Below are 24,284 nucleotides of genomic sequence, written 5' to 3'. Positions count from 1 at the left end.
TGTGGAGGGAAGCAAAGGGGTGGATTCAGTAGCTCTGGTCTAGGGCCAAGTGGCTGAGGAAGAGGGGACAGCATTTGGGGCTAGCCCTGCCAGGTGAGACCTCTGGCATAAGCCTGCTGTGGCCTGGTCCCATGGGAATGGAGGGACGATTGTGGCAGAATGTTGCCTGTCTGTGGACCATACCCTTGTCTTTTCCTCAAACTAAAGAGCTGGGAGCTGGTGGCAGGCTCTGTCTTGGGCTGTTGAGTCAGAGAGATGCGGGAACTTCACATCTCAGCACACCTTCTACAAGCTGGTAACCTCAGACAGATTTTTCATATACCAGCGAGTCAGAACAACTTTTAGTATAGAACTTTCCAGAAGTAGTCATAAGAAATTTCCAGCAGTGGTTGCCCCTGGGAAGGAGGTCTTGGGTGGGTGAGAGATGGACGTTCTCATTTGTACTGAATTTTTGCCACAGGCACGTGTTATCTAACTGAAATTGTCCACATCATTTGTGACACACTGTGACACACACCACGTGAACCTGTGGTGGCATCTAGGGCAAGGACTGGCCTCACCTTCTAGGTCTTATAGATAAGACTCAGAGAGGGGCAGCGACATGCCTGTGATCACACAGCTGTACCCAGGGCTCCTGCTGGCCTCTCTCTTGCCCCCTGGGTTTGGCTTCCTTTGCTGCTGGTCCTGGTTGTGAACGTGGTGGGACCTGGAGGAGCTGGATTTTGCCTGCACGAGGAGCAGCTCCTCCCTCCTAGTGCTCTGCTCCCAGAACCATTGATCGGGCGGCTTTATTTATTACCTTCCTAGCTGCACGTTCCCCAGCAATGCTTCCCTTACCTGCTCTGTCAGGGAACAGAAATGTTTGTGCAGGTGTCTACAAGCCTGTGGGTGTCCATGTGGGATATTCTGAGTGTGGCTTTGGTACTGGGTGGGAGGACACCTCATTTCACCATGGTCTACGTGACAAATGGGCTCTCACAAGCATCTTTATTCACATGAGACACATGGTGATCACTCATCAAGAGATCTCAGATCTGATCTCGTGTTGCAAGCCCTGGGTGCTGGTCCTGACATGTCCACTTGCCTGCTTTGTGACCCGAGCTTTATTCCCTGGGCTTCCATTGCATGTCTGGAAAATGATAGTCATATCTGGTCTTCTTGTCCTTGAAGCCTGAGCGCTCTCCCACCTCAGGGCCTTTGCACTTGTTGCTGCCTCTTTTCTTATCAGATCACCTTCTCAGGAAGGCCTTCCCTGGCCACGAACTACACCCTCATTGCGTGCACACGTGCACACACAGGCACACTCCTCACTTCCCTTCCCTGTTGTATTTTTTCTTCCTTAACACTTAATGTGATTGAACACATATTTTACTCATTTCTCTTTTTCATTGATTTCTCCCATTAAAACTTCACCTCCTAGAGGGCAGGGATTTTGGTCTTGCCTGCTTACTGCTGTGTTCTTCCACCTAAAATGGCACCTGGCACATAGTAGATTCTCAATTAATATCTGTTGAAAGGCTTAATGAAAGGTCAATATAATGGAAGGCATTCAGAACGGTGCCTGGTACAGAGTAAGTGCTCAGCACCTCTGAGTTGTTATTAGTGCTGATATCACCGCAGGTGAACTTTCCTGAGCCCCAGTGTCCTCAGCTATCACAGGGAGTTGCTGCTGATAACAGCTCCATGGAGTTGGGAATATTGAGTGATGTCTGACACAGCGATTCTTGAACATATGGGAGCCGTTAGGACTGAGAATGCCAAGAGAGTGATCAGGGCCCTCCTCAGGGTATGGTGCTTCTGCTAAGTGGAGTGGGAGTCCTCATACCTGGTCATTGGTCCTCATGGACTACTTACTGCAGGACACCAATCCTCTCCTTCACCTCTAGCTGTCATCTACCCAGAGGCCCAGCCAAGGACACGCCCTGGAGTTTCAGCTTTCTCAAGGTGTGTGTCAGATCCTTCCAAAGTTTGTTTGATTTTATTTATTATTTGTTTATTTTGAAGTGCTTGGGATTGAACCCAGAGCCTTGTGCTCTACCACTGAACTACATTCCGGCCTGACATGGTGATGCCTGCCTATAATCCCAGCTACCTAGAAGGCTGAGGCAGAAGTATCACAACTTTGAGGGCAAGCTAGGCAACTTAGCGAGACCTTGTCTCAAAAGAAAGAATTAAAAAGAAAAGGTTTGGGGGATGTAGCCCATGGTGGAGTGCTTGCTAGCCTAGCATGTGCAAGGCCCAGGACTGGTCTAAAAAAAAAAAAAAATAAGAGAAGTTTCTTGTGCCTGTAAGAGGGACAGACCAGTTGATACCTAGGTCCCCGGGAATCAGCCCCGGCACGTTGCCTTTGGAGAAGAACCACTGCCCAGTAGTATGTACGGTTGTGACTTCTGTAAGTTACAAAAGCTGAGCCTCCTTTGCCAGGGAGAGCTTTGTTCGCTGGCTGACGCCTGGCTTCTGAGCCTCCAGGACTCTGACTTGCAAGAGCAGACACTGGCTCCCCCGCCCTTGGCTCCTGTAGGAGGGGTTGACACCCTCCGGAGAGGGTCCAGGCTGGCTGGCCCAAAAGCATGACAGTGTTCATGGCAGTTGTGAGGGACCTCAAAATGAAAGTAAGGGGTAGCTGCAGGACACAGGAGAGGTGATGCCGAGCAGTGCTATCTAGCCCGAAGCGGGGCAAGAAGAAGGAAGCAGGCGTTGTCACTGTCCCTTGACATTTCTAGTGTCTGCCAGTGGCCTTCCAACTCCAGGTGACCATCTCTGTGCCTGGGAGCTTTTCCCCAAAACCAGCAGTGCTGAGGCCACCTCTCCTGCCTTGAGAGCAGCACCACACTCCCAGGGGGGTGGCGCATAAGTGCCCGGCCACTCCCCTGAGCGCAGGACACAGTCTGCCTTGCTCTTTCTTTGGGTGGTGGACACTGTCGCTGTGCCTGTGCTCGGCTGTCTGAAGGAGGATTCTAGGTTTTCAGCATTGGGAATGTATTAGTTTGTCATTTGAAATCCATCTGCCACAAAGGGTCAGGAGTGTCCCTGGGAAGGTTGGGGTGTCTTTGGTGATGGCTGGTAGCTTCTTATTGTGGACAAGGGCAACTTGGCCTTCTTCCTTGAGCTGAGATCAAGGGGGAACGGAAGGAAGGGGAAAATCACGACACATCCTCAGGTGGTTCAAAAGAAAGGCTGACCCCTGGCCTGGTGCACATTCTGGAAGTTTGCTGGATTTGAAGCTTTAGTAGGAAGAGGGGTTACACAAATTGCGGGTCTCTGGGGCACCCACTGTGTGCAGCACCATGCAGGGCACTTTGGGCGCAGGCATGAGTGAGATCACGCTCTCCAAAGAGCCTGAGAGAAGCACAATCGGGCAGGAAAGCAGGTGGCCCCCAAAGTCAGAGCCCAGGGTTTGGGGGCAGAGGAGAGACGGTAGGTAGGTCAGCCAGGAGTTGGGAGAGATTTGGGGCATTTGAAAGCCTTGACACCTCGAAAGCCCAGAGTCAGAGCAGGCAGATGTTCTGAGGACAGAGTTCGGCAGGGGCCGAGGCCAGGCCCCGGCAGCACTGAGCAGGCCAGCTTGGCTGGGTTGTGGAGGGGCCGGATGGAGGCCAGGCAGGGAGAAAGAAGCAGAGAGCCCGAAGTTCCAGAGGAGGGGTTCTGGTTAGCTTGGTGGGCCACGGGGGGCAGTGGTGGGCACTGGAGCATGGGTAGGGTGTGCGGATTCTGTCATGAGGTCACATCTTCTACACTGTTAACAGTGGGGGCCTTTTTGTGGTAGGGACTGTCCTATGCACTGTAGGGTGTTCAGCAGCATCCCTGGCTGTCACCTGCCAGACGGCAGTTGCCTCCTCCTCAAGTGTGACAATAAAGATGTGTCCAGATGTTGCCAGTTCCCCTAGGAGCTGATTGGCCACAGCTGAGACCCTCTGTGTCAGGTGGAGTGGGAGCAAGGCAGCTGGCTGGAAGGCAGCCAGTGCCCAGTGATGTGGCCCAGGACTGGGGGAGGCACAGGTCAAGGGACTCGCATGATGAGGAGCCTGGGCTGGGTTGGGAGGTTGGGGAGACCTTGCTGGGAGATGCTGGAGCCTGCCCTTCTTGGGGCCAGAATCTGAGGATGGAGAACTGGGGGACCATGGGCCAGGGACAGGTGGGAACAGAAGAGGAACCTTTGGGTGAGGGGGTTGGAGACCCCAGGGTTGGTGTGTATTGGGGTGTCTCAAAGACTTGACACAAAGTGGGTCTGTGATAGAGCTCACTGAATGGATGAGCGAGCTGGAAATGACACACTTAGGAAGCAGGACGAGGTCAGGCAGGGAGTTGGGACTCTGTCCTGGGCCATTTGGCGGCACCTGCTGTGTGCACACAGTGGCCCGGTGGCTGCAGAACTGCTCTCCCTGATGTTGCAGCCTGGTGGGAGTGAGCGTGTGGTAGCCAAGGCAGAGGGCTCATAAGGCCCAGTCAGTAAAGGGGTCGCATGTGCTGGGGGTTGGGGGAGTCATACACTGGGAGCCCTGGGCTGGCAGAGAGGCCTGGACAAGGGGCTGGGCAGTGTGTTAGAGGCTGCTGTCAACAGGGAGGCTCATTTTTGACCCAGAGGATTTGCTCATTCAGGGTCCTTTTGGTAGGAGCAGGGTCACAAGCCACCCTTGGCCCAGAGAATAGGGAGAGTAGACAGCAGTGTGATTCCTCTGGAAATAGTGGAGTATTGGTAGGGAAGCCTTCCTGGAGGAGGCAGGCTTTGTGCTGAGAACTGGGTTGAGTAGGAGTTTGCAGCGGGAAGGGCGAGTGGAGAAGCCATGCAGAGATGGAGACTTGACTCATCCTTTTAGAATTTATGAGCAAACAGGATCTCCTTCTGGCCCATAGCAGCGGGGCCTGGCAGAGCAGGCCTGGAGTGGCTGGGGCAGGAGATTCTTAGAGCATGAAGATCTCCTGAGCTCCTTCCTCCTGGTGCTGCCTGGCACCAGCTGTGTTTCCAGGGCAGCAGGTGGAGGGCCCCTTGGAGGTCCCCAGCCAAGGCAGCTGGCAACCTGTGGATGTTTTGGGAGTGTGACTTTTCAGTGCCTCAGTGCCTCAGTGAGTGCTGGAGAGAGCAAACTGAACTTTTTCTCCCCTACTCCCCTTTTAAGGACAATCTAAAAAAGAAAAAAAAAAAAAAAGCATTCCAGAGTAGGCCACTGGCTGTTACTGAAATAGTAAACAGGAGTCAGAGGCAGGGGCAGAAGGGTCTGTTTTAATTAGAACATTAAAGTATTTTAACGCTTACACTTTATATTTTTGTGAACTTGATTATATAGCATTTTAAATACCTGTGAACGTTTTAAGGACTCAGCGATGAATTATTTGCAGTTTCACAGGAAACTTCTATTTTAAAAGCAAACGGCGTGAGAGGGGCTGTGAAGGCTTGGCAGCGGCGGCTGCACTGTATAATGAGGAGCCACGTGGCGGGCAGTTGGCAGATGGCCCACAGTGCCTGTCTGTCGCTCTGGACTCCTGGTACCCTGCTCTGGAGAGGTCCCTGTTGGGTGCAGGGTACTAAGAAGAACTTGGGGCCCAGCGAGTTTCCCCATGCTCCCCAGATCACCCCCAAGGCCTGATGACTGTCCTCCTGAATGCCTCTTGGGTATGTCTCTCCATCCTTTCCTTTCCCGGCCACTTGGGTGACTGTAGGAGACCTTTTTGGGCTTCTGCCTTCATCCACCCCTCCAGCCTCCCTACCGAGAGTCCCAAGGCATCTTTTTACACATGAATCAATCTCTCTGCTCACTTGTTCAGAAAACTCCATGAGTTTCTAGAGTTTCTGCCTTGGTAGGAGGAAACGCCAAAGCCTCATCAGGGTCCCCAAGGCCTTGGCTACTGGCCCCCATGACGCTCCTGTCTTAGTTTGTTTTCTGTAATTATAACAATAAACCTAAGGTGGGATAATGTGTAAAGAAAAAAGGTGCATTTAGCTCACGGGTTGTGAGACTGAAAGCCCAAGTCTGATGAGGGCCTCATGGGACGGTATCATGGTAGTGGGGACCATGTGTGAAGAGGTCACATGGGCCACGGGAGGCAGAGGAATCCAGGGCCACACTCACTCTTGGCCTTGGAGAGCTACCTAACGGTGCTCAGCGACCCACCCGTGCTCGCTGTCTTCCCTCTTCAGCTCCCCACCTCCACACCAGTACCCCGGGGCCACGCTTCCAGCACAGGAACCCTCGCAGACAAATCTTCTCCTTAGCCTTATCTTTTCCCGTCCTCCCGCAAGTCACTGCAGCCCATCCACACAGCTTTCTTAGTGTTCCTGTATCGCTCAAGCATCTGCTGTGTGCCTGGGTATCTGGGCCCTGGTGAGGCCTGGGAGGTCTCCTGTCCTGAGCCGAACCTCCTGTCCCCAGAGGAGCAATGGAGAGACAGACAGATGTGCACTGAACACAGTAGCAATCAGCATGGCCAAAGAGAGTGCAGCAGGTGGGACAGGGTCATAGTTTTGTTTTGTTTTTTAATTTTTTTGTAGTCGTAGAGGGACAGCATGCCTTTATTTATTTTTATATGTTGCTAAGAATCAAACCCAGTGCCTCACACATACTAGGCTAGTGCTCTGCCCCTAAGCTGCAGCCCCAGCCCGGACCTTAGCAGTTGCTCTGAGGCCTGGGGGCAGGGCACGCTCCAATCTACATAGGGCTGGACTCACGCCAGCTTGTGGGAGCTGGTTGTGTGCCCCCTCTCTGCTCCTCACTTGTGAAGTCAGGGAGCTTGGAATCAGCCATGTTGGAAATGCTCACACAACGGAACCTGGTAATACCACAAACCTGGGCTTCCTCCCTGGGGAGCCTATCATTTACCCCTTTTATGGGGGGTACTGAGGATTGAACCCAGGGCCTTGCACATGCCAGGTGAGTGCTCTTCCACTGAGCTGTGCCCCAGCCCTTTTGATTCCTTTCTTTGAGTCAGGGTCTTGCTGCTAAGTTGCCAAGGCTGACTTGAACTTGTGATCCTCCTTCCTTGGCCTCTGGAATAGCTGGGATTACAGGCCCTGCCACCCCACCTAACCCGTTGCTAACCATCCACCAGCACACATCTGGAGCAGGCCATGTGGAAACCCAGGGAGGGTTGCGAAAGGTGTTCAGGCATTCCCTGGTGGGAATGTGGTTCAAATTTTGGGGGAACATCATGGAAGCCTGTGGGGATGGGACTGAGTAGAAAGTGGAAGGAGATAAAGCTAAAGAAGTTCCGTGCTTGCTTTTGGTTTCTGAAATACTCTAGGTTTATTCTGCCTCAGGACCTTGCCATGTGCTGTTTCTGCTGCCCAGATTGCTCCTTCCCTGGCTGGTTCCTTTGTCTCTCAGAGAGACTGTTTCTGATCGTTTTTGCTAAAGCTTGCCCTCCCTCTTTAGATCAGCACATGGGTTCCCTCCCTAGTATCTGTCTCAGTTTGTGCTGGGGTGTTGGCTTGTTTATTTGAGGTCTTGTCTGTCTCTTTCCCATTAAGTGTAAGAGCTGAGAGACCTTCTTGCCCTGCTGTCGCCTCGCCTTCCTGCGGGGCCTAAGTGGAGTGGGTGCTTGGTGCCTCAAAGTCATACCCGTGGGTGCTGACAGAGACCTTTTCCGAGCCCAAAAACTTGGTTTGGGAGATGCTGTGGATGGTGTGAGATCAGGCGTCAGGAACAGATGTGGCCAGAGGAGCCAGAGGCTCTGCCTGTGGGCCTGGTTTCCGCAGCAAGATTCCTGGTCCCTCCTGGTGAACTGGAGGTGGCAGGTGGTTAGTTTAGGCCTCTCTGGTAACGGCCACAGTAACTGACCCCACCAACTTCTCAACCCTGTCAGCGAGAGGGGATGCCTTCTGTTTCTGCTGAAGACATAGCCATATCAGAGGTTAAATATTCCCATGCATCATTGTCACAAGAGCAGTGCAGTTCAGGAGTTCAGGACCTAGGATGAAGAGTATGTCGCTGTCAGGGACAGTACCTCACCCACTGGCGCTGGGAGCATGTGGCTGGAGGTACCTCCAGGAGGGGAGCATCGAGATTGAGGGGATGAAAACAGAAGCCATCCCCACTGGCTTCCTGATGTTTCCCCAGGATTCAGAACACATTCCATAAGTAATCAGGGAATGTCTGATTATTTCCCTTTTTTCCCCCCGGGAAGAGAGCTTAGAACGTATTGATTGAGGTGACCAGCGTGTAGGTCTTTCACAACTGGTGGAGGAGCTGTCTGATGTGTGTTAGCAACAGTTGCTGCCCAGGGCTTTGATGGAGTATGCGGTGGCTGTGTGAGCAGCTCACTGGACCTAGAGACCTGGGTATGGAGCAAGAGAGGAAGAGGGCTCCATTTCAGGCCATCAAATCCCCTCTGTCAGAGAAGGTTCAAGTCCTGGCTCTGCCCTTCCCAGCCGTGTACTCTATGACAGTGGCTTAGCCTCATAGAACCTTAATTTCTGCTTCTTGGAGAGCAGTTTACAATTGATGAGGATCACAAGTGTCACTGCATCTAAAAACCCTAGGACGATATTGGACACGGGGAGCATATGAGCAGAGTGACCTGTTGGTGTTGGAGCTATCAGTGACCACTTCTGAAGCCTGTGAGATGGGAACATTGTAGGATTTTTCTCCTATCACAGGAACTTCCTAAAGATAACGCCTGAAGGACAAGTTGCCTTTGGGGTTTCCTGGCCTGCTGACAGGTTGAGGTGACGCATAGTTACCTAGAATGCGATACACACCTGAGTGCTTAGCCCTTGGCCTGGCTCCTGGAAGACACCACTCATTTGCTCACTAGCCAGGGAGCCCCCTCCTCTTGCATATGTGTCACAGGGGAGTGGTCTTTGCCCAAGTCCTTTGCCAGTTCCTCAGTTTGGAATTGGCCAAGGGGGCATCCCTGGGTCTGGAGCAGCACTATGTGTCGCAGGTGCCTAGTTGGGGACTTGCTGAACAATGGAATTGCCTGCTCGGAGGGGTGTAGGAGTGAGGGGAACTTAATCCTGCCTGGGACTCAAAACTTGGGTTTACGCAAAGCCCTGTGCACAGACGTTCCCAGCTCTATCCATGAGAGCCTAAAGGTGGAAAGAACCCAGCTGTTCTCCACCACGCTGGTGGTGAGGCTGTAGCATGTCCACGCCAGGGACCCTGCTCAGCCTGAGAAAGGAGCGGCTGTCAGTGTACAGCCCCGGGAAGGGCTGGAAGGAGGCCGCTCCCTCCGTACCGCAGCCCTGAGAAGACGAGTCAGGAGCCGAGAGGAGACTGAGGGATGGGCAGCAGGGACATGGGTGTGATTATTAGAGGCCACCATGAGGGACCCTGTGGGGATGGAAATGCTGTGTCTTGACTGTGTTAATGTCAGCATCCCAGCTCTGACATTGTTCTGTAGCACCAGGGGAACGATGGTTTAAACTGAACATACCTCTACAGTTACCTCCAAAAATTCAGTTACAGGGAAGGGGCAGGGCTGAAAGCGCTGCGTTCCATGTGGGAGGCCCAGCAGGAGGAGCCTCTCCATGGGATCCATTGATTCCAGTCCTTAGAGCACTGTGTGAGGTAGGCACATGTGGTGTCCCCATTTTACAGATAAGGAAGTGGCTCAGAGAGGCTGAGGGATGGCCTGCTGCCAAGTGGTGGAAATGGGACTTGGGCTGGAGCATCGGGTTCTAACCCTGGGTTCCTTCCTCTAATCAGGTGGTTTGGATGCTGAGCAGTCACGAAGCTTACCTGTCACACACATGATCTTGTGACACCTTACCATAAGGCTGGCAGCCTCTTCTCCAGTGGCTAACAGCTCTGCAGGGGAGGGAGTGGGCCCCGAGTTGCCCTGGGCTTCCTGTCCTGAGTCACTACCCCTCTCCATTCCGCCCCTTCTGCCTTCGTCCAGGGCATTGGCGTGTGATGTCAGAGGTGGCTCTGCCTGCTTTACAGGAGGGGAAACTGAGGCAAAGGGCAAGGAACCGGGGGTGTTAGGGTAGGAGTGCGGCCTGCCTGGCTCTAGCACCTGAGGGTCATGATCACAGCTCATTGGGCACAGGCTCTGGAGCCAGAGTCCTGCTGCACTGGGATCCCGGCTTTGCTCCGCCCATCACCAGGCCAAGGCCTTGGGCGTCCAGCTTCTCTTCAGATCTTGCTTTCCTCATCTGAGAAATGAGAATAATAATGGAGAGTACACAACAAAACATGCTTGGAGGGGCTGGGGTTGTGGCTCAGCGGTAGAGCGCTCGCCTCACACTTGAAAGACCCTGGGTTCGATCCTCAGCACCACATAAAAATAAACAAACAAAATAAAGATATTGTGTCAATGTATAACTAAAATATATATATATATATATATATATATATATTTTTTTTTTTTTAAACATACTTGGAAACACTGTGAGGAAAAAACTTCCTGCGGAATCTGAGATCTAAAGTCTGGAGCTCTGGCCAGTCTGATGAGGCCCAGGGTTGAGCAGTGTATGGAGAGGAGCAAAACCCCTGCCCAAGTCTCCCTGCCCAGTGCGGCTCCCCCAGGAGGAGGCCTCCTGAGAGAAGCTTCACCTGGGCTGAGAGCCAAAGGATGACTGAGCCCTGAAGGAGGAGGGAGAGGGAAGGGCATTGCAGGGAAAGGGGAGCAGCCAGTGCACAGGTGCGAAGTTCAGAGGATGCGGGTGCTTCTAGGGAACCGTCACCGGGTCCTTAATGCTTGAGCACTAAACGGCACAAAGCAAAACCCAGGCACTCTGGCTCTTGTCTTTTCTTCTGTTAAAACAGCCCAGTGTAGGCTGGGGGCTCGGGGCTGGTGACAGTGTGGAATTCATTTTGAGGTATACAGGAAGCCATGCAGGTGAGTGCATGTAAGAAGGGCACCTCTCCTGCCTGGTGGAGTGGAGGGGGCAGAGGTGAGCTGTGAGTGGGGGCAATGAGGCCAGGGAGGAGGCTGTTGACAAGCCGCCTGGGGACCAAGTTGTAGAACTGGACTTCAGTAGAAATGGGCTGACCCAGGGCAATTTTTAGAACTGACAGAGCTCTTGGAGGCGTTGGGTGTGGGAGTATCTGGGGTGAGCAGGATTTCTGTCTTGGGTTCTGGGCCGGCCAGAAAGGGGAGATCCCTTGGCCTCTCTGCTCCTCAGCCTCATCCATCAAATGGGTCATTTCCAACCCCCCATCTCTAGGCAACCTTGATCTCAGTGAGGGTCTAATGATATTCAGACCCTCCCAGGAAACAGGACCCCCAGACCTCACCCTGAGGCAACGAGGAACCCCGGGGGGATGAGGTCCTGGTGTTAGAGACACCGACTCCCCTGCTCTGTCCAGTGCGTTTTCAGATATGCCCTGCCCTCATCGGCTCAGTAGACATGCTGATTCTCTACTCTGGATCTGGTGTGGGGCCCTCTCCCTTCTGCTTATCTCAGGAGAAACACTGCTCTCCCAGAACATGTCCTCAGCATCCACTGAGCAGCACTTATGGAGCACCTCCTGTGTGCCTGGCTCCCTGCACAGCCTCCTATATCTCAGGGTGTTGTAGCCCAGTGGCCTGGAGTTTGTGGCAGGCTGCACCAGGTCCTAGCTAAGAGGGCCTTGAGCTAGGGCCTTCAGCCCCTCCCAGATTCTATGCAGATCTGCCTAGGAGGTTAAGAGCCCACCAGTCAGGGGCCGGGCAGTGGACATACTGCCTAGTAAGAGGAAGGCCTTGGTGGGATGCAGCTAGCAATAAGTGCCCCCAGGAAGTGGACCTCCATGTTTCTGCTGGGGAGGGAAATAAGAGTCACAGCCCCAAAGCAGTCACAGTGGATGTCCTGACTCAACAAAGACCCAGAGGAGACAGCTGGGGTCACGCTGGCCAAGGACAGGTGTCCCCAGCAGCCTTTACTCCTCTCTGTGCAGACCCCAAGCCCATGGAGAAGTGCCCAGGGCTTCCGAGGCCTGGGATTGAACACTTATCCCCGTGGCCCAGCTGATGGCAATTTGGACTTTTTATCCCATCCTGCCTGGAACCTCCCAAAAGCCCAGGTAATCCTTTTGCCCAGATTCTGGGCCCTTTTTACAGAAGATTGAGGTGTTCATTTCCAAGGGCTGCTGTTATCAAGTACCACAGCCTGGGAGCTTAAAACAGAAACTTGTCCCATCCTGGTTCCAGAGGCCAGAAGGTTGAAGTCCAGCTGTGCTCAGGGCCGTGCTCCCTCTGAGGCTGGAGGAACAGTCAGCCAGCCTTGGCCTGGAGCTGCCTCACTCCCTTGCTGCACCCCACCCCGGTGCTCTGCATGTGTTTCTCTTGTGAAGAGAGAGTCACTGGATTTGGGTCCACCCTGGCCCCATATGACCTCATTTTCATTTAGCTGATTAAATCAGCAAAGATCCTTGTTCCAAAGAAGACCACATTCTGAGGTTCTGGATGTGAATTTCGGGGACTACAATTCAGCACAAGCACCTTTAGAAGATGTTGTGGGCAAAGCCGTCTGTTGCACTTGGAGCCGTGTGGGCAAGGAGCGGGGACGTGGGGACGAGACCCCAGCTCAGGCAGGAAGAAGCCTCCACCTTCCCTCTTAAGTGTGGCACTGACTGAGAAATGGAGAGTGCGTCTTGCTACACGCAGGGCATGTGGGGGTGGGGAGGAGTGGAGCCCGTGGTGAGTCCACGTCTGCTCCTGTCCCTGGGTCCTGCCTGCTCACTTCTTCCAGAGTCTCTCTGTTCCTCTGTATAAGTGGGGATGATAACAGTGTCTCCCCTGTGAAGGTCACAAAGACACCACTGTGGATTTTAATGCCGGAGGCCGACTCATCCATGGCCTCACTATCTGGGGAGGAACTGTGATTTGCAGTCATGGGGCCGAGGATCCACTGACTCCGAGAACAGTGCTCCTTCCTCTCAGCTCCTAGTCCTGCCAACCATTGCCTACGTGGGCCTGGGTCCTGAAGAACAAAGCTGGCAGATATGAATGGAGGGATCCTGCGAGGAGGAGACCATAGCCATCCTGCCACAGGAGAAGGTGTGTCTCCAAAGAAGAGTCTAGGGAGTTTCCAGAGAGAGAGGGGGCTTGACTCAGGACAGTGGGTTCTTGGCATACCTGATAGAACGGAATTTCAGCCCACCCCAGTCAAAGGCATAGACAGGTTTATTTAGGAAAGTAGGTACATATTCAAAGGAGAATGCAGGCCATCTCCAGCGGGAGAGGCAGCCCATTGGTAGGGGTGCTTGTATCTATAGCGGGACGGCTGCGAGGGTCTGGGGCCGGGGGAGCGACGTGATCTCATGCAATTTTCCTGTGCTGTGCTTTGCCCTTGTGTTGAAACAACTGTCACCCAGGAGCTGCAGTGGTTCATGGGTGTTTCCGGCATTTCAGTGGTTAATGGGTACTTCTGTGACACTTAGTATGTCTCCCTCTATTCCCAAATTCCTATCTCAATCCCACTTTACAGATCGAGAAACTGAGGCTCAGGCAGGTTGAAGTTGCCTGCCTCGTCTGTATAGCCAGAGTTAGAACTGATTTAGATGCAGTTACATCCGAGTCCACTTCTCCCTTCCTTGGGCTCTCCCAGGCCTCAGTCTCCCCACCTGTAAGTTGGTATGTTCTCAAGATTTTCAGCTCAGAGCTGCCCCAACCCCTGCTCATCAGAATTGCACTGAGCCAGAGACTCAGAGCCACCTAAAGCCCATTCCTGCCAGGAGCAGAACTCGGCTTTCCCCTCTCCTGTCCCTTACTCCGTGGTGACTTGAGATTTTTACACAGACAGGAACTGTGTGTGGGGTGGTGAGCAAATGAGAGAGAGAGAGAGAGAGAGAGAGTGTGTGTGTGTGTGTGTGTGTGTATATGTGTGTTTGCAACAAATATTTTATAATAGACAAGCCTCGTCTGCCACTTCTAAAAGTAGTGAAAAAAAAACCCACTTTGAGAAAGTAAAAATAACTCAGCGCCTGAGATATTGAAGTCACTGAACTCAGCCGGAAGTGGCTGCTTTAGGCTGTGGCTGCACCAGTTCCTGGGGGCAGTGGATCCCAGGCCAGAAACTTGGGGGACAGACACCATGCTTAGGGGCGAGTCCTGGTAGTTAGCTTGTGGGTGAAGTAATCATCTGCCCACCTTTTATTTTTTAAGCCACAGGAGGAACCGTCTCCCTGAAGTGATTGTTTTCTCTCCCTTTTAAAAGTGATTTGACAATTGATAATTTTGCCCTGGCGATGGCCACCTTAGAGCTTTTATTTCTTGGAGGCCAAACATTGATGTTGTGTGAAATGGGAGCTTGGCGGAGCCTTTGTGCAGATCTCAAGCTTCCTGAAAAATTTATTTACTGTGACTGTGATCCGCAGGAGCGAATTGATGTTTATCTATAGTCGTTCGCGCCAGCAAGAAGGGAAAATGCATAACTGCACTTTCCTCAGAAGCCTTGAGAGGCTGTTTAAATAAGTATCTCCTGGTGGACTCCAGCAGCAGCCGGGCAGCCTGATGGCCAGGGCGCAGTGCGGTGTGAACCGCGGACCGGCTGCATCTCCCTCAAGCTCTAAAGGCAGCTCTGTGACCTCCTGGTCAAGGGATTCCTGAGAATCAGGTATTTGAAGCTGAGCAGAATTATCCTGGCCATTCCAGAGGCATAATCGATAACTCTGAGAGTCGGGTGGAGAGGCGGGGGCCGCGGCTGGGCCCGGCCTGAGCAGCCCCTGCCACCTTGTCATGGCCAAAGGTCAAGAGGAGTTTGCAGGGACTGGGAGCTGGCCTCCCCTCCAGGTAGGTAAGTGCTGCTGTTGCTGGAGCTCAGAGGGGTGGCGGGGACAGCGATCAGGGGTGTGTGGCTTCCCCGAGCCCTGCTTACACCAGTGCCGGCTGCTGGTGGCACTGCACGAGAGGCCACTCTTGGTCTCTGAGAAAAGGAGGGCTTCCTGGATGATGGGACCCTCCCCAGACCCTGTGTGGTGCCCGCCACTTCGAGGGCGATGAGGCTTGGCATTCTCTGTCTTCAAAGGTCAGCCACAAGGGCCCCAGGGCTCATCGCCCTCACCTCAGTTGTGCCAGCACGGAATAGACCCTGGAATTTCTTATGGACTCCATCACTGTTCTTGAATGACAGGCTATGGGTCTTCCTGGGGAGGGAACGGGTATGCTGAGGAGCACGAAGTTCAGATAAACCTGGAATCAAGTCGCGGTCTGTTGCCCTGTGTCCTCCGGTGAGTGAGCTGCCCTCTCTGAGTTTTGTTTCTTGGTCTATAAAATGGAGTGAAGGGGGAGATGACTTTGTCACTTGAAGGCTCGGTTTCCTCCTTTGTAGCGTAAACACAGCAATACTACCTTCTTGGGGCTGTGACAAGGAGCAATGAGAGGGCCCTGGGCAGGGACTCATGCAAGGTCAGGCACCAGCTGGCGTCCATGAGCTATAACTGCTCTCGCTGAGAAGATGGTTGCTGTGATCGTACTGTTACTACGTCCTCATTTACTCTCTGCCACCCAAGGGAAATTCACAGCCTCTGTCCATCTTTGCCTTCTGTGGGCGCTGTCGCCCACTTCAGTGTCTCAAAGCCATAATTGGGGGACACACTGGCACTGCAGTAGGCAATTCTGGGTCTGGAGCTGGCCTAGAGTGAGCCCTTGAAAATGGGAGCAGCTTACCATCGTGCTCAGAGATCAATGAGCGGCCCCTGAGCCCCGGCCTCCGTCAGTCTGAGCCTCCTCCAGCAAGGGCACCAGGCCCAGCCGAGCTGGCAGTGAGGGGCAGGAGAAAGCGCCAGGGGCTTGGCTGGGCCTGCCTGCTGGGCTTGGAGGGGCTCACAGGTCAATGAGAGCCAGAGACAAGGTGCCACCAAGCCCCTTCAGCAAGTAGAGACAGGAGTTGCCCCACTCGACATTGTTGTTACCAGAGTCTGGTTCTTATTCACAGCCATGTTGAGGGGCCAAGATGCAGCCCTTCCTGACGGGCGGGCGGTGAGGGACAATTGGATCTTGGTCTCTCTTGTCCGCCAGGGCTCCTTTCCCAGAAGCCAGTTGGTTTACTCAGATTATCATTAAAATGGCCCCTGTCTGTGCATGGGGCAGAGTGGAGAGGGGGGTGTCACTCTGCTGGGCATGCCCCTGTGGAATCTTAGGCACTTCCTACCCATTTTCTGTAGGAGGAAATGAGTTTAACTTGCCCAAGGCCTCTTGGTACTCCTGTCACCTGTTCCTTCTTTCTGGGGCTGAAGTCCCTGTTGACCAGCCCAGTTTCCCTCCAGAGAGCAGGGCTGCTTTCCCACCAGGTGGGCTTCTGACTGGAGGTAGAACTGGCCAGGCACCCTGGCTGGAAGTTTCGGGCAGAGGAGAGCTTGGCCTCACGTGGTCTCTGATCTAAGTGCAAAAAATCCTAAAAGTGGGGGGTCTTGCCCATCCATCAGGCAGCATCCGGCACTTTCCTTCCTGTTTTCTTCTCATGTTAACCATGAGTGAGTCCTGACTTCTAAAGTGCCCAGGAAGGTGATACGGGATCCTCAGTCCTGAGTGTCGCCTGAGCCCACCAGCTGTGGCCTTGCAGTAGTGGCCCACTTTGCTTTGGGCTGGGCCTAAAGTCTTGGATCTCAGCTTCTGTCCTGGGCTGATGTGCCTTGTCATCTCCCCTTGCCTCTGATTTCATTTTGGGGACAGCTTCCCCCATTGCTTACCTGCTAGTTCTCCAGTTCTTCCCTCTAGACTACAGCCTGGGGAGCCTGGGAGGGAGCAAAGGAGCCTGGGTCTTTCTTTTTGGCTTTATTTATGAAAAACAAACTAATCTAGAAGCTGAGAGCAAAGCACCAGCAGTAGAGGGAGCTTTAAAATTATATTAATCACAGCAGCAATAACTAATGCATATTCATGTGTCTACTCTGGGCCGGATCTGGGGAGCCCTTAGATAAATAAGACAGCTCCTGCTCTCAGGGGGTCACTGGGGAAGAAGGCCACCCGTTATAGCACAAAATGGCATTTTTCTGTAGCTGTGGGAGCCACGCTCAGCAGGTGGTCAGAGCCAGGAGCTGGGAAGGAGCCACAGAGGGCCTGTTGCAGCAGGTCTTGAGGCCCGAGTTTACCAGGCAGGGGATGCGGGTGGCTTGGTACAGAGGATGAGAACCTGGGCTCCAGGGAGTTGTGGGCTTCTGAATTGGGAGGGTGAGTGAGGAGTGGTTCGTGGGCATCTGGTCAGGCGAGACCTCCTGGACTATTGGGTACAGTCTGGACTTTCCTCCCAAGGCTCAGGGTGGGGATTTGAGGGCTTAATTCCAAGAACCATAGGGACCCACTGAAGGTCTGAGCTGGGGAGAGGAGTGGTGGGGGCACTTGTGTGTTGCAGAGAGCTCTGAGGCCGTGTGCAGAGGAGCGCTTTGGCGGGGGGGGGGGGGGTTGGTGATTGGAGAAGGGAGGAGTCACTGCAGTTGGCCAGGCCACACTGTATATAAGGCTGGTATAGGGACATTTCAAGGGAGACTCAACAGTCCCTGGAGGGAAGATGCGGAGGCTGCCGTGAGCCATCTGCTGACATTTCTTTTTTCCACCCCATACTTTTGCGCTCAGGACCATAGAGCCCTAATTAGCAATGGAGTGACGTGGTAGTGGTTGGGAATGACCAGAGGGGGCCTGTCACCCTTGCCCCAGAGCTGAGCCTATAGGACCAGGGAGCCTTTGTCACCTCTCTGTCTCTAGCCAGGGCTTCCCTCCCTCTCCTGATGGCTCTGCTCTGTGCAAGTCCTGAGGAAGAAGACCCTGAGCCACGCTGGGGGATTTGGCCTTGGCCAGTGTGTGCTGGTTGTTCATGTATCCAGTCATTCAACAACCATCTAATGGGCTGCTGTGCCGACACAGGGAACATGCTGTGCCCTGCCGTCATTGGGGAGCCTCTAGGCAGAGACAGGCCAGGACAGAACCGGCCTGGGAGGAGCTGTGTTGAGCCAGAAGCCAGGTGGAGAGGTGCTCAGCGGGTCTAGAGGGCTGAGGTATTTCCTGGAGGAGGCCAAACATGACATACAGCTCAGCACCGGCAGGAACTGGGGGCCCCATGGGCATGGGATACAGACCTCCAGCTATATGAAGGGAAGTAACTTGGAAACTCAGAACTGAAGGGCAGTCAGGCACAGACATGGCGGAGAGGCAGGAGGGACAGCTTGGGCAAAGGCTCAGAGGAGGACTTTGGAGATCATTGATCACAGAGCCCAGGGTCCCCAGGATGCGTGGGCCAGGCAAGAGCCGAGGATGGAGCAGGGCAGCCTTCTGGGGCCTGGGCCTCCCTGCTCTGTAAACGGTGTGCTTAGCTTTCACAGACCATTATGTGCTTTCTTCTCCCTGGAGCCCTGCAGAGCCTGGACACCAGGTGGGCCCTGTGGGAGGCGTGAGGCGAGCCAGGTTTGCAGGCAGGGTGCTCATGGGGTGGCAGAGGAGCCCAGTGCACACCCTGCCCCCTGGAAGCTGCCTTCCCCTCCATGGCGCTCCTGGTGGAAACAGAGTTGGATCCCTTGGGTGAGACAGAATCCTTGGGGGAATCTTGGGGGTGTCCCTGCCAGATTTGGTGCTCCTAGGCCCTCTGACCACCCAACTATTTAATCAGGGGCTAAACTCAGGGCCCACAGGGGTGGTGTACAATCAGACCTGGTGGCTCGTGGGTCCCCAGACCAGGGCCGTGGTTCAGGGTAGACCCTGTGTCCCCTCTCAGCACAACCAGTGGACAGTGCAGGAGGCGAGATGCCGTCTGGCTAGATCCAGAGCCAAGGAGGTGATGCTAATGTCTTTAAAATTAGAATGAAAATGTTTATTGCAGAGCAGAACCTGCGTCAGCGCGGAGTCCTGTGGGAAGGGGACGGCTGTATCGCAGCCTTTCGCTTTTATTTTTGCACATTCACTTTTTATGTGCCGCGGCGCTGCTGACTGCCCTCGCAGCGGCTCTGGCTGCTGGGCCGGGCTGCACCGCACGCTCCCAGGGGCCTCTGTCAGTGGGGAGAGGGCAGGAGCTGCCCAGGGTGAGTGCCCAGGCTGAGAATTCATGTATGTGTCCTATGTCTGTGTGTGTGTGTCTCTCCATGTGGTTCCCTGTGTGCATCGTGGCTTTGAGGGTCATCCATATGTGAGACAGGCCTGGATCTTGGCTGTGTGTGTGTTCGCGGGTTGTCTTGCCTCTCTGTGCTTGTCCTCAGAATGTGCCCCAGGTGTGGCTGGGTGGTGATCTGGGACCCTATATATCTTTTTCTGTGTGTGAGTGTGCATCTTGGGTGTGTGTCTGTGGGTCTGTGTGGTTGCAGGTGTCCACACCACGTGTGCATGTCGGTGGTGTGTATTTGGGAGTGCACATACATACGTGTGTTTGAACATGCGAGCGTGTGTTTAACCATGAACATGCGTGGGGGAGGGTGTCTGGGAGTGTGAGTGTCTGCGTGGTGTGAGAGCTTGCTGGGGGTGGGCAGTGCTGGGTGAGCGTGCACACGTGTGAGAAGGTCTGTAGCACATGTGAGTGCTGTGTGTGAGTGCACGTGGTGCCCTGGCTTTGGGAGCCCCAGCAGAGCCCCTGGGGCAGCTGGCTGTCTCCAGCCTCGTTGGCACTAGATCAACACACAGGGAAGAAGGCTGCACTCCTCCTGTAGCCCTAGCTCTGGCCTGGTGGCTCCCTCCGAGGGTGGTGGACATATTTAACCCCTACCACTCCAACCAGCAAGGCCTGGTGGGGCTTTGCCTTCCGTGGCCTGGCTGATAAGACTGTGGGTGTCCTACTGGGGGTATGCTTTCCAAATAGGAAATGACTTTGACACAGAATGTGCTTTCCCAAGATATGCCCATTGCTGGCCAGTGGGACTCCTGGGTGACAGATGTGATCCTTCAAGGGAGCTTTCCCCTAGCTGGGGGTGGGATGCTGGCTGCAGCCCTGCAGATTGTTGGGGATTTCCCCCCATCACAACCACACTGCAGTGGCCCTGAGCCTGGCCACCTGCAGAGTGTGATCTGCCAAAGTTCCTTTTCCAAGGCAGAAAACCGTCCCCTTCAGGGAGTGCTCTTCTCCACAGAGCCAGAGGAATCTTTTGAATCTCTATCTCTGTCTAGTTCATCATACCTTTGGGATTTGTTTTATTGAAGTATCACCTTCTGCAGAATTGGGTGGCTGGGGTGCAGGAGTCAGATATCACACAGTAGAAACCAGGTGCTGTACAGAATGCTATATGATCAATCCAGTGCCAACTGCAGGTCCAGAGCCTGCCATTGAGTGCTGTGTGGCCTTGAGGATATTGCTTAATGTCTCTGAGCCTCAGGTTTCTCACCTGTAAAATGGAATCGTGACAGTGCCAGGGTCAGGGCTGTTTCTCACTTATAACCTCAGGGTCTGTCTTGAATATTGCAGATTCGCATGGGCCAGGTGGCCTAGGTTGTGTCCTATCTGCAAGTAATCTCAACAGGTTGTTTTATCTGTGCCTCAGTTGCCTTACCTGTAAAACGAGGCTAATGGTAGTACCCACTGCTTGGTGGTACTGTGAGGGCTGAATTCCACACCTAGTGTAAGAGGTTCGGAGAGTGCCACGGAGCCTTAGCTGCTGTTGTCATCTCTGGGCGCAGAACCCAGATTAGAACATCCTACCAGGGACGGTATCCTCCCTAGAGACACAGCGTGAGCTCATTCCTGCAGCCGTAAGCCAGGCACCTGGCTGGGTGGACCGGGTGGTGTGCCACGGGTGCTGGGTGGGTGCCCTATGTGGCTGGGCCACCCTAGCGCCATGCTCGTCTCTCCTGCAATGATCTGGCAAGTGGGCGCAGCATTGGGTTTAGTCGCTCTGGGCGGCAGCCAGGAGTCAGGGGAGCCATCTGGCATCTCCCCTCCGAGATGCATCGGGCCAGCACACCCGGCTGGTGTGTGCACTCGTCTGAGGCCGACTGACTTCTGAGACCGACTGATGTCTGAGCGTCCTCAGCAGACAGCAGGGCGAGGGCGGTGAGGTGTTTCCCCAGAGCCTGGTGCTACCCTGCGCCTGGCACTGCCTTCCTTGGACCCTGCCAGGGCACATTAGTGATGAGTAAGACTCAGGCTGCGGGTGAGGCACCCTGCATCCGTCCAGCTGTGAGCTGAGCACACTGCGTGGCCTCCTCTAGTCCCTGTGGAACTCCTCACAGTAGATCCAGCCTACTCCCATTTTACAGAGAGAAGGTTCTCCATGGAGACATTTTGGTATCTTCCAAATCTGTGTAGAAATTCTGGTTCCTTCAGTTGCTGGGTGACTTTGAGCCAGCTGCATAATTTCTCTGAGCTTCTCTTTATCCCACTCCCATATAAAATTGTAGCAAAGATTCAACAAGATTGTATAGCTAAAATATTTAGCCTGGAAGCTGGCAGAGCAAGTGATCTTTTTAAAGAAGTGATCATTATTATTATTAGTTTATATTTTTGCAAGGGAACATTTCTTGCCAGTTTAATAATATTTGAAATTGATGCCGTAGTGTCTATGGGAAGGGACGTGTTTCCATTATCAGCAGCAGACGAGTTTCTAAGTTTCCTCATAGAGAGGGCACTCCTATCACCCTATGGGCTTGTCAGGGTGGAGCCTCTTCCATCTCACCAAGGAGCTCATCCTGGAATCAGACTCAATCTGGTGCTTTGGGCCAAAGGTCAGGTGTCCAGTAGTCCCAGCAAGTGCGTGGACGGGTGGGTGGACAGGTGCCCCTAGGCCCACTGGGCCCAAGGGAGTGCTGGGATCAGGCGAACCTGGCAGCTTTCCGTGCAAGGATCTCTCTTCTCCCTCCCCCTGCAGAACAGTGGTGCAGGAACCTGTCCTGGAAGCAGTCGGTGGGCTGCGATGGCGGGGGTTGGAGATAGAGAAGTTAGCAGGAAACAGACATGGGTACACATACGACTGGCAGACCAGCAAGGGGTCAAGGCGGTGGAGGTGACCACAGCAGTCATGCTCTGCTGTGGAGGGATCTTAGTACCTGGATGCAAGGAGATGCCCCGTGGGATCAAGTGAAGCAATAGAGCTGGTTGATGAATGAATCTCGAGTGGACGTCTCCAGGAGTGTCTCAGCGAGGGGGATTCTGGGGGTGTTCTCTACTATAAGGAGTAGGAGTCTTAGCTTCCATGTGAGAGAAACTCACCTAGGACCCGCTTAAACCAAAAAGGGTTTTTATTGGCTCATGTGCCCGGAAAGTTCCAGGTAATGACTTCAGGCATGGCTGTATCCAGCTACTCGAAGGATGTTTGCTCATCCTGTTCATCTCCTGGCTTAGCTGCCTGTGTGGGTGGGCTTTGTTCTCAGCCAGGGTTCTCCCCTGGCAGCTGTTTCACCAGCTTGCCAACTCCTTGGGCAGGAAATCAACTTTCCCAGTATCTCTAGGAAATGTCCCAGGATTCACAGATTGGACCCACATGGGTCTGTGCACTCGCCTGAGCTGTTCTGAGCACCTGCAGTGTCCTTCCTTCCTTCTCACTGTCCCAGACCTGCCTGCTCTCTAGTCCTGCTTGGGCTCCTCAGCTGGCCCAGCTGCTCCCTCCTACTTCTTGCCACCCTTGTCCTCTGTGCTTATGGGCGCTGTCCTCCCTGCCCCCTCCTCTATCTCCCTTGGCACAGCTGTCTTTTTTTTTTTTTTTTTTTTTTGCCTTGTTCCTAATTCTGCTGTGTCCCAGCTGCGCTGTGTTGGTGTCAGGTAGGCTGGGGTGCCTGGCAGGCCAGAACGTCATTTTTGCTTTTTTCCTCCCCCTTCCCATTCATAGTGTAAGAAGCGTGACAGGTACCCCGTGAGTGCTTGTTGATGGATTGGGCCAGTGAGAAGGATTTCATTTAGAAGCCAAATCCCAGGATGGCTCATGGGAGGCTCATGGACAGGCAGAGTTAAAGGAAGCCCAGAAATCATTTTGCTGAACCCTGTCATTTATAAATGGGTCCTAAAGACTTGGACAGGCCTTCTCATACAGCTTCCCTGGGTTCAAATCCCAGCTTTTTGCTTTTTTGGCTGTGTGACATGGAGCAAGTTGCTTCACCTTTCTGATCCCTGGTTCCTCATCTGAAAAATGAGATATTTCATATAATATATTTAAGAAAAGAACCTGGAACAGCACAAGTACTCATGGGATCCTGGCTGTTTGCAGAATCAGGTATGAAGGGGTGTTATACTCCATTCCTATCAAACAGGAGCAAAGAGCAGCCCAGTAAGCCCTGGAGACCCCCCTGAGGTCAGGGACACTGGAGATCAGAGGATCCCCACCCACTCCCCGTGACTCCCAGGGCAGCCCTTGCTCTTGTCCTTGGCTGACCCGCTGAGGACCACACTTGGACTTGTGGCCACTAAAGCCCTCAGAGACTATTGGATTCTTCTTTTGAAGAAAGGACTGGGTGGGGAGGGGACAGTGGCCCATGAGGAGGATGACTAGGATGCAGTCTTGGTTGCTGGGCCTGAAGCCGTGACACTGTCTAGGTTCTTGCTACTGCATCCTGAGACGTGCTTCCTCTAAGCAGTGGTCCTGAGCTGTGGCTAGTCCAGCCAGTGAGCAGGCCTCACTGCTGCCCCCAGAGTAGACCTGGGGCCCCACTGGGGTACAGGTTGTGTGCAAGACCCATCTCCTGGCTTTCTCCCCAAGCAGTTTTATTTATCCCCACCTCCTCAGAAATATTTGGGGTGATTAAAAGAAAATGTTCTTTTAACTGTATTGAGATGGGGTCTTGGGGTTTAGAAGGACTACCTGTGGCCTCGGGGGCCCAATGTCGTTGGTTTGATAATCAAGTTGATAGGCAACGATTATTGATTTCTTCCCTCCTGGGGAGAAGCTGAGGACAAGGTGACTGGTGAAGGTGAGGTGGTTTGAAGCTCAGGAGGGGCTGCTGTGGAAGCCACAGCTCCTGGCATGTGTGCTGGGGTGCATCTGACTCTCCCTCAGGCAGGAGCTCAGCCCAGGAGGCGGGAAGTGTGGATTCCTGCCTCCTTCGCTGCCTGTCCTGGCACAAGGCAGAAGCCTTCCCCTATCCTCTACGGTAGTGGCCTTGTGCCAGTGGATTCACCTCTTGGGACTCGGCTTCCTTGTCTGCACAGTGGGAAAGCAGTACTCATGCTGCATGGGCTTTTCAGGGGACCCAGAGCATGGCTGAATGGTGCAGTGCTGATTTGAATACTGACGATGGGTCTTCATTACTGGGGACACAGGAGCGCAGTGCCAGTGGAGCCGAGGAAGGGTGAAGGATTTTGACTCAGGCAATCCTGGACCCCTTCCTGAAGGAAGGCCATGACATCAATCAGTTCAGCACCCTGTGCCAGAAAAGGGTGGGCAGAAAACACGTTCCTATCCCAGGGCTTCATAGGCAGAAATACAAAGAGGACCGAAAGTCACTGGTGAGGTGGGGATCAGCTGTTGTCCAGTGTGGTCTGGAGAGGGCAGAGGGACAGGGAGGGGTGAGGGTGTGGCAGAATGGAG

At 53.7% G+C, this 24,284-nt stretch overlaps 1 protein-coding gene across 13 annotated transcripts in view; it reads left to right on the top strand.

Moving 5' to 3' along the window:
- The window catches only part of Cux2 (cut like homeobox 2), a 230,097-nt gene that overhangs the window by 39,376 nt on the left and 166,437 nt on the right, over nucleotides 1–24,284 (top strand). For 2 of the 13 annotated variants that reach the window (XM_078039147.1, XM_078039146.1), the window contains exon 1: nucleotides 18,752–18,869. The exons of the other annotated variants lie outside the window; for them this stretch is intronic. The gene's annotated coding sequence lies outside the window, so the exon portion shown is untranslated. Of the gene's footprint in view, nucleotides 1–18,751; nucleotides 18,870–24,284 lie in introns of those variants that run through there. 13 annotated transcript variants of the gene reach the window in all.

The sequence above is a fragment of the Ictidomys tridecemlineatus genome, chromosome 2, assembly GCF_052094955.1.
Source record: "Ictidomys tridecemlineatus isolate mIctTri1 chromosome 2, mIctTri1.hap1, whole genome shotgun sequence".
NCBI classification, from domain to species: domain Eukaryota; kingdom Metazoa; phylum Chordata; class Mammalia; order Rodentia; family Sciuridae; genus Ictidomys; species Ictidomys tridecemlineatus.
This window is presented reverse-complemented; position numbering and strand designations above follow the sequence as displayed.